Source organism: Hevea brasiliensis, chromosome 15 (assembly GCF_030052815.1).
Source record: "Hevea brasiliensis isolate MT/VB/25A 57/8 chromosome 15, ASM3005281v1, whole genome shotgun sequence".
Classification (NCBI taxonomy): domain Eukaryota; kingdom Viridiplantae; phylum Streptophyta; class Magnoliopsida; order Malpighiales; family Euphorbiaceae; genus Hevea; species Hevea brasiliensis.
In genome coordinates, this window is record NC_079507.1 from 74,372,828 (window position 1) to 74,383,206 (window position 10,379).

Consider the following 10,379-nt stretch of genomic DNA (forward strand, 5'->3'; position numbering starts at 1 on the left):
TGCATCCACAATGTTATGTAAGCTAAAATCTGAGCTCTGTAAATATTTAGTCATGCCGAACTCTTAGAGAAATAAGATTAAAATTGATTTATGCTTGTTTTGCAAATATTACTATTATGTTGTTGCGATAATAGAAAATATCATTTTTATCATTTTACTTTATATTAAAAGCATGTTTTTTAATTTTAAAGTAGTGTAGGAATCATAGTTTGGGTTAGGATAAAATAATAGGCTGTATTAAAAGCATGTTTCTTATTTCGGAGTAGTATAGGAATAATCGTTTGAGTTTGGATAAAATAATAGGTTGTAGTTAGAGTTCGAATGTAATAAATAGAATGAAGAGAGTTCGGATATGATTGTAACATATTGGAAATAATAAAAGCAAGATGCATGTGATAGGATGAGTTTGGATATTGTGTGGTTAGCAAATCCGAGAGATCGGAAATAACGCACGTATAGCTATCTTTTACATGCTTGCATTTATGCATAACAGGGAGTTATGGAATAGTGTATTTTTGTCATTTTATGGCATTTTTGTCATTTTATAGTTCAGGAAATAATAAAAGTTTGAGAGTAACGTTGCCTTATATTTTTTTAATATTTTGAAGGCGAATCTTTCTCTTTATAAAATATTAGGAGTTAGGGAAAGAGTCATTTCCTTGAACCCCCTTTCATACATAAGAAAAGTAATTTTTTTTATGTCTTCTATAAAAACCATAATCTCTTTACAGAACATTGGGAGTTGGGGAGACATTCCTTTCCTTGAACTCCCTTTCATAATTTTTTTTTTACGTCTTTTATAAAAACCACAATCTCTTTACAAAATATGGGAGCTTGGCAGAGAGTCCTTTCCTTGAACCCCCTTTCATATTTATGAAAAGCATTTTTTTTACGTCTCTTAAAGTTCGGAGAAAAGTTTTTCTATTTTGCATTTCACTAAATTTATGATCTTTGTGCCAAAAGGGAGAGTCCTTCCTTTGAATTAAAAAAAAAAAATAATATTTTTATAAATGTATTTCAATGTTAGGCTCACGGGAGAGTCGTTCCACGAACCCTAAATTCTTACGCCAAATTTTCTTATAGTTGGGATCTAATAGAGAGTCCTTCTTGGAGTCCTTACGCTCTTAACCTTTCGAGCACAAGGGAGAGTCTTTCCTTGGATTATATTTTTTATTGAGGGAGAGTCCTTCCTAAATTTGATAATTAAAGCTTGCACAATTCGACTTATAATCTCCAAATTGCAAATTCGTTGATTAATATGGGTAAAGATTTTACGATTGTTATTGTCGATGATGGGACTTTGATTCGTTAACTGAGAGTTCTCATTGATGAAGAAAACTCTCTAGGCTTTAATTAACATATTTCTTTTGAATTGGAGTCCCAAATAAAAGGAATGAAAATCTTTACTCATATCAGTTCAATTATAGAATTTACTTTACACACCACACCCTCAATTGTTTGGACACTAATGATGAGATGAATGATGAGTGAGCCGAGAGTCCTCCTCACTCATCATGAATCTCTAGGAACCAAATAATGCCTTTTTGGAATTAGAGTTCTAATTTTGCAGAGGGAGGAATTTAATAAAAATCATAATAAAAGTCAAAGTTACAATTCACCCTAGAGTCATTCCATCCACTCATGTTCTTAGGACAATCCCGAATGGTAAAACATCAAACGTTCCTATAGTAAATTGGGAACTAACATTGTAATTTAAACTCCAAAATTATTGGTTTTAAGTTATAAAGAGCACATCCTTAAATCCACGTACCCTTGTTGAGGAACAATGTAGGGTGCCTAATACCTTTCCCACACGTTTACGAACCCCGAACCCAGAATCTCTGTCTTATAAATGGTAAAATTATTTTTTTTAACAATAAATTATTTTCTTTTATTTTTCTTAAAATTAAAATAGCGACTCCTCACTTTCAACTTCGTTAAGTATCGTCTGACGATCGTAAAACCCTTACGACAATGTCTTTAACTATAATAAATAAATAAACCCTTATACTTTTATTCGATATTAAATAAGTCTAAAATTAAGTTTGGACCAAATAAGCTGTACTTTTTAATTAATGTCAAATAAGTCATAGCTAAATAAAATATTATTTTCTTTATTTTTAATAATAAAATATTAAAAACAAATTTTAATATTTAATAATTTTTTGCTTATCATATTCTTCAATTTTTTAAATTTTATTTTGATTAAAATAATAAATATTTTTTAATATTTAAAATTAAGAAAAAACAATATTTTATTATTAAAAAAATAATATTTGAATAAGTGATAACTTATTTAGTCTTATTTAAAAAGTTCAATTACTTATTTGGTCTAAAATTTATTTTTCAAATTATTTAACTTTCAACTGAAAATATAGAGATTTATTTAATCTTCTTTCAAAAATAAAATTATCAGACAAATCAAGTTCTATTAGGTAAAACATTAAAAAGAAAACCTCTTTCTTTGAGAGAAATAACTCTTTCTTTAAGAGTAATGCTCTCTACTCCCTGGGAAATGCTCTCCTATTATTTGACTCATTTGGAGTTTGACAAAAGGCCTTAACCAGGTTTTCGACTTGGTGTAGTTATTCATATGCTTTGTTTTTTCCTTCCTTGATCTCTGGGTTTCCTTTGCTTTTATTTCTAAACTTGTTCTTATACTATCTCCAGCTACCACGAAAGACCTGGACCACAATTTGGCTGAAGTAGTTAGTTTAACACGAAATTTTAATTGTAACGAAGTGGTTCTACAACTCGAGGATGACCACCAAAAAGGCGAGCACATGCAAAAAAGGGTCTTGGTTGGCAAATTGATCTCAGATTAAAACTTCAGTGCTAATGTAGTAAAAGCAATGCTCACCAAAGCATGGCAGACACAGATGAATTTTAAAGTAACCTAGAAGGGAAGTAATCTCTATCTGTTGTCCTTTAACAATGTTTTTGATGTGAATATGGTGATGCAAAATAGGCCTTGGTCCATTCATAATCAATTGCTAGTAGTTAGAGAGTGGCCACCGAATCTAACTTTACAAGAATTAGAATTCTCTCTATCACCATTCTGGGTGCAAGTCTATGGGCTGCCACCTAACAAGATCACAAAGAACAATGCTCAAACGATAGGGAATTTTCTAGGACAGTTCCTGGAGGTGGATTTTAGTCAAGAGGGATTTTTTGGCTACCCTAATATGTGGAGAATCAGATCGATGATTTCCATTGATAAGCCGTTTGTCACTAGTTTCCATAGGAAAAAGGAAGATGGTACAATCCATTGGGTTAACTTCCAAGTTTGAAAGACTATTCGAATTTATGCTTCAAACGTGGGAAGCTGGGTCATTTGAGTCGAGGGTGCGTTGATGATGGGCAATTGAATTTGGTCTCTCAAGCTAATCCGATGGAAGGGCAATGCTCCTCCTTTGGGCCATGGTTAAAAGCTGTTTCTCCTAAAAAGAAAGCTATGGAAGGAAGACATAAGGATTTGTTAGCAAGTTACACTAACCCAATAGCTCTTGATCAGCTACTAGCACCCACCCAAACCTTGCAATTAATGGGGGATGGAAAATAAATCTCAAATGAATCAACCCAGACACCTCAAAAGACTGGAACCGAAATATTTGAAACACAAACCACCATACCCTGTCCCAATACCACCACTCAAACATTCAATACCACCTTACAGACATCCAAAACCACCAACCTAAGTTTAGAGCCTGAAACCACAAGTACACCGCAACATCACCTCAATGCACCTTCCAAAAAAGGAAATCCTTACTTACAAAACACCATCTATAGTCTCTTAGCTTTTTAGCGATACATTGAGCGGTGTGCCGCAGAAATCGCAGGCCCAAATCTACGCTGATGAGCTCTTTCCCCCAAAAAGGCTTCCTACATTATTCCAGCACTACCTGGCAATGATGGGGATCCATTATGTAGACACAGAGGATTTCTTTACAAATTTCCCCTTTCTCATCAACTATTTCCAAATTGCTACTTTAAAAGTTCTAACCACCATGCCTACAAATAAGAATCTATTGTCCACTGATCAATAGCCCCGAGGCGATGTGAGTCACACCTGTGAAGAAACTGAGATTCTGAAACTAAGCCATTTGGGCCCACTTCCGAACTCAACACATTTAAACACTCAACCCAAGCCCATCCCTAACACTTCTCACCTATCATCAAGAATTATAATAAGCCCACCAATTACATTGACCTCCCAACCCACCAACCTATAAGACCTAAAACCTCAAACCAGTCCAAGCTCATAGATGAGTCTAAGGCCTTCAACCTCATTGCCTTCATGGAATAAGGAAGAAACTAAAATGCCCCAAAATTATAACCCTCTAGAATTTCAGCATCTACCCTAGGGTCTCAATGAATTGTTATCCTTTGATCAGCTCGTTCTGATAGCTTCCAAGCTTTTCCATAAGCCAAAAGAGCACGTGAATGAAAATACGAGCCAACAAATTACTAATATCCCATCTCAGGAGGTGTCAGTCAAAGGTAATAGAAAATGGAAGTGACAGGCGAGAACCAAGTTAGGGTTTGGAACGAGTGTTGTAATTCAGGAAATGCAATCAGACTTAGAGAAGGAGGAAGGAAATGAAGGGAATGCTATGTTGGAAGTTTTGGAGAAACAGAGAAGGAACGAAGAGCAGACTGAGGCAAGTTATAAGAAGTAATGCGTAGTTGAGTTCTTTTCTGATAGGGTGGAGGAAACCAGCCCAGAATGGCCCCACCGGGATCAATGAAGCTACTAAGCTGGAATTGTCAGGGTGTGGGGAACCCCTTGACAATCCACAACTTAAAAGGGATATGTTCTTCCCATTCCCCAAATTTTGTCTTCTTAATGAAAATAAAAAACAAGACACAAGTGGTATAGCAAAAGCTTCATAAGTGTGGGTTTTATGATCTAATCACAGTAGATCCAGTTGGAATAGCTAGTGGCTTATGTTTTGCTTGGAGATCCAATTTTGATATAACAGTGATTAAATTGGCCAACTTTTTTGTGCATGTAATGATTGTAGATCCTACATCTGGATATGTTTGGGATGCATTGTTAGCTCATGCTAATTCAGATGAGGATATCCGTAGAGACCAGTTTGACTTCTTGCTACAGTATCAACGAGAAGTAAAAGATGTTTGTCTAGTTGTTGGGGATTTTAACTCGGTTCTTAGAGAATCTGAGAAGAGGGGGGGAGACAGAATTCATGATAATAGAGTTGTTTGCTTCAGAAATTTTATGGATGATTTTGGGTTAATAGACATGGGTTTTTATGGTCCAATGTTTACATGGAACAATCGTAGAAATGGTCATAGCAACATCCAAGAAAGATTGGACAGGTCTCTCTCTTCTTATCAATGGCTGGTCTGGTATCCAAATGCTCGGGTTGATCACTTAGAGGACAGAGGATCGGACCATAGGCCCATCCTAGTCTTAATTTCTCCTCAGATGACACTGATACACCTGTATTATATAGATATTTTTAAGCACATTTGTACAACATTTCATAGCATTTAGATAGGTAATTTCAGGCATAATCATCAAATTCATTTACTTTTGTAAATTTTATTACTCTGTACTGAATTCTATGTTATTTTCGGGTGTTTTGAGGGAGTTCCAAAATATATGAGTAAAGAAGTAAACTTGGAAAAACTCAAGAAGAAGAGCATTGTTGCTGATACACTTTACACGGGTCGTGTAAACATATCATAGATTCGTGTAACTTGCTGCCAGGAGAAAATCAAAGAAGTCAAAGAGGAAGCATAGTACATGGGTCGTGTAACACTACCTGTGTAACCTGTGGAGACCAGTGTAAGATTCTGCCTAGCAAAGTTTGAAGAATTCTCAGAAGAAAAACAGAACACGGGCCGTATAATTGGACCCATGTAACTAGCCAAGACCAGTTTTTACACTCAGAACTTCTGATGCCTTTGGGACTCTAAGAACCTAACCCTAGGACATTGAATATAAATAGAAGCAGCAAAAAATAGAGAAAGAATCCCCGAATCCGATCACCGATCTTCATACACACATCTTCATCATTCCCTTCAAGCCATCTTGAATAACAGTGCATTAGCATCAAAGAGGAGCCCTCAATCGAAGTCCCACAAGTTCAAGGCTATAGAGAATTCTCTTTGGTTCTTTTGTTCTATTTCTTTAGGCTGCTTTTATGTTCTTTTACTTTACTTTTGTTATGTTTGCTAAACTCATTATGAGTGAGTAATTTCTTTATTCTGGAATTAGGAGAGTAACGCTCGTAATCATTATTATGGACAAATATTGAGTTTTATCTATTGGATTCGAGTTTTGTTCTTTGATTTAATGTTTTGTGTTCTTAATGTATGCTATGTGCCGGTACCTACTTAGACATGATATGAGATACTAATTAAAAAACTGAAAGGTGAAGGTTAGTATTGGAAAATCAGAATATTAAACTTAGGAAATCTGACCTAAGGATAGGCTAAAATCCTTCGTGGAATTCCATAATTAATCATAGATCTTAAAGGGTTTTTATTAGGACTAATCGCCAACGAAAGTAGGGTTTAACTCTAATTAAAATACATCTTAGGTGCCTTGAGAGAGGACCTAGGATATCCTAGGATTAATTTCCATCAAAGCAAGAATCCTCAATCCAATGAATAGACAAGATCAAATCTATAATAAGATTAAAGTGTGAAATCTTAATTCTGGAATTGTTTTAATAGATTGTTTCATTTTAAGTTCATTGTTCTCTTAGTTTTTAGCACTCAAGATAAATTAGATTCACTCTCCTATTATATTCGTCAGCCTAGATAGTCATAATTACCGTGTAACTTGGTACTTTCTAATTAAATTCCTCGTGGAATGATACTCTACTACTGGTTTATTACTTGTTAGCGATCCGTGCATTTACGGGGTCATAAAACCAGCAAACAGACACAAGCCAGGAAACAATTCCTTTTTGACTCTCGATGGATAACTGTGCCAGAAGTGGAAAATATTATTAGATCAGCATGGGGGCCAAATAGTGGGGGATCTCCAATGTATAAGGTGTTCTCTAAGTTAAAGTCAAGTAAACATGCCTTGATGTCATGGAGTAAACAACATCACTACAATTCAAGAAATAGAATTTTTGAGCTATAGAAAGCTTTGGATGATGCAAAATTACAGATGGGGGAGTGGAATGCTACTCTGATCAGGGATATTGAGAATGAGCTGATTGGGGAAATTAGAAATGAGGAAAAGTACTGGGAGCAAAAGGCAAGATTGCACTGGCTCAAGGCTGGGGATAAGAATACAGCTTTCTTTCATGCAAAGGTGGTTCACAGGCGAAAGAGGAACTTTACTATAGATCTTCAGGACTCACAGGGTGCTTGGAAATCATCTTTATCAGACATTCAGAACATTGCAAGGAATTACTTTCTACACATCTATACCACCCAATCCCCTCGGACTTCAACTCAATTACAACAGGGTTTGCTAACAGGATATCTGAAGATATGAATTCCAAGTTGATAGCACTAGATTAAAAGTGTTGTTTTCTCTATCAACCCATCAAAGGCGCTAGGAGAGGGTCGTCTAACAGCATTGTTTTATCAAACATACTGGCACATAATTGGGGAAGACATATGTATGGCTGTTAAAAGTTTTTTTGAGGGAGGGAGAATGCTTAGAAATATTAACCACACTGTAATTACTCTTATCCCTAAGGTTAAGCAGGTGAATTCTATAAAAGACCTGAGACCTATAGGGAAGTGTAATGTTATTTATAAAATCATTGCAAAGATTTTAACGTACAAACTTGCTCCTTTCATGAATGCTATTATTGATGATGAACAAAGTGCCTTTACTAAAGGTAGAATGATTTCTGACAACATTATCATCAGTCATGAGATTTTACATAGTCTTAAAATGCGAAAGAAGGGAGGTAAATATGGAATGGCAGTGAAGCTAGATGTGAGTAAAGCTTATGAATGCATAGAATGGGCCTTCTTACAGCATATGCTTCAATCCTTTGGGTTCCATCCTGTTTGGACTAACTGGATCATGTAATGTGTCACCACAGTATCCTTCTCCCTAAGGATAAATGGCCTCAAATCAGAATTCTTCACTCCTTCTAGAGGCATTAGACAGGGCGATCCTCTATCACCATACCTATTCTTGCTTTGTGCGGAGGGGCTCTCATATGCCATCAAGCAGTCCCCTTTACAGGGTCTTTCTATTTCCAGATATAGCCCCAAGATAACACACTTACTTTTTGCAGATGATTCAATTATGTTTGCTAATGCCTCTAAAAGGAATGCAGCAATCATTAGGAATACTTTATAGAAGTATTCTAAAGCTAGTGGACAGTTCATCAACTTGGCCAAATCATCAATTGTATTCAGCCCGAACACCCCACACCACATCCGGATGTCCATTGCAACCTTGCTGCAAATTTCAAACATTGATGTTCATGATAAATTCTTGGGGTTTTCGGCAGATATTCCTCACTCTAAGCATCAGGACTTTGAGTTCATAAAAGGAAGAATTGCCCAAAAAGTAGCGGGTTGAAAAGGAAAACAATTATCGAAGGGAGGTAAAGAGGTGCTTATTAAGGCAGTTACATCAGCAATTCCTGTCTATGCCATGTCATGCTTCAAATTTCCAAGGTCTCTCTGTAAAAAAATAAATTATATTATATCCAAATTTTGGTGGGGGCAACAATAAGAGGAAAGAAAGCTACATTGGGTAGGATGGTCAAGCATGTGTAATTCCAAAAGTGAAGGAGGTCTGGGATTCCGAGACATGGAATGCTTTAATATGGCCTTGTTAACAAAATAAGGTTGGAATATCCTAACCAACCCAAACTCCTTAGTAACTAGACTGTTAAAAGGGAAATATTTTCCTTTTACCTCCTTTTTGCAGGCTAGACAAGGAAGTAGAGCTTCTTGGGGTTGGCAAAGCATCTTATGGGGTAGAAGTATTCTTCAATAAGGCTTAAGATGGCAAGTAGGGAATGGAGTATCTATAATGTGTAAGGAGGACAATTGGGTGCCGTCAATTCATCCCCACCCACCAAGACTGAAGCAAGATCATAATACTAATGTGGTATGGGTATCTCAGTTAATCAATCAAGCAGAGCATGGTTGGAACACTCATGTTGTAAGAGCAAATTTTTTAGAGGAAGATGCAAATCGCATTCTTGCCTTGCCAATTTCCATGTTTTCGTGGGAGGATACGTTAGTTTGGCATTATGATGTTCGTGGGTGCTATTCTGTAAGATCAGGCTATAAGGTGGCTTACAAAATAAAAAGAAGGGATAGCATTGGGAATCTTGGAGATCCTGGGCCGTCTCCGTAAGCTAGGAATGTTGAGTTCTGGAAGTTAAAGCTGCCAAGCAAAATTTTGGTGTTTTTATGGAGTTTATTTAAAGAGAAGCTTCCATCCAATGATAATCTCCATAAACGACTATCACACATTGATCCGGAGTGTAAAGCTTGTGGGAATAGGGAGACCTTACAGCATATTTTTTTCTCATGTCGAAAAGCACGGGCTATTTGGATTCATTCTCCATTATGACTCAGATCAGCTATGTTTGCCCATCTGCCTTTGATTGATTGTTGGAATGAACTTTGCTCTTGGTTATTACAAGATCCGAATGGGCAGGAGTTCATACAACAATCAGCATTCATTCTATGGCACATTTGGAAGAGTCGGCATGCTCTAATCTTTAGACAGGAAGATCAAAATTTCGCTGATGTAATCTTGCTAGCAGGTCGACATTGGGAAGAATTTCGAAGAGCTAATGAGCAGGATAGAGCTTCCCCACAGAAGAAAATACCACAAGTCCTGTCTTGGCAACCACCGCCTCCTTTAGTACTCAAATTGAATTTCGATGCAGCTGTAGATTATATCACTGGGAAGGGAGCCACAGCGTTTGTAAGTCGCAATGAGAGGGGCCATCTGTTAGACTGGAGAGCAAAGATATGGCCAACTATTTCTAACCCGCTAATCTTGGAAAGCATGGCCTGCAGAGAGGCTGTCCTTTTTGTAAAGAAGAAAGGCTTATCCAAGGTGATTATTGAGGGTGACTCTTCTATTGTCATTGCTGCACTTTAGGGGAATCGCACGCCATCAATGATACAAGTAATAATTAAAGATATTTTGGAGATAGCTAACTCCGTGGAGGAGATTTCTTTCCATCATGTTCGAAGGCCATCTAATCAAACAACACATTATTTTGCTAAGAGATTTTTAAATGATGTAACTTTCTGATGCAATCCGTATTGGTAACACAATCATGTCTCCTTGCGTTTGCCATGATTATTGGCTTTGAAATGAAGTTCTATCTTGGAAAAAAAAAACATTAAATAAATGTAAATCCCAAATCTCACTTCATCTTAACTGCGTGTTTTGA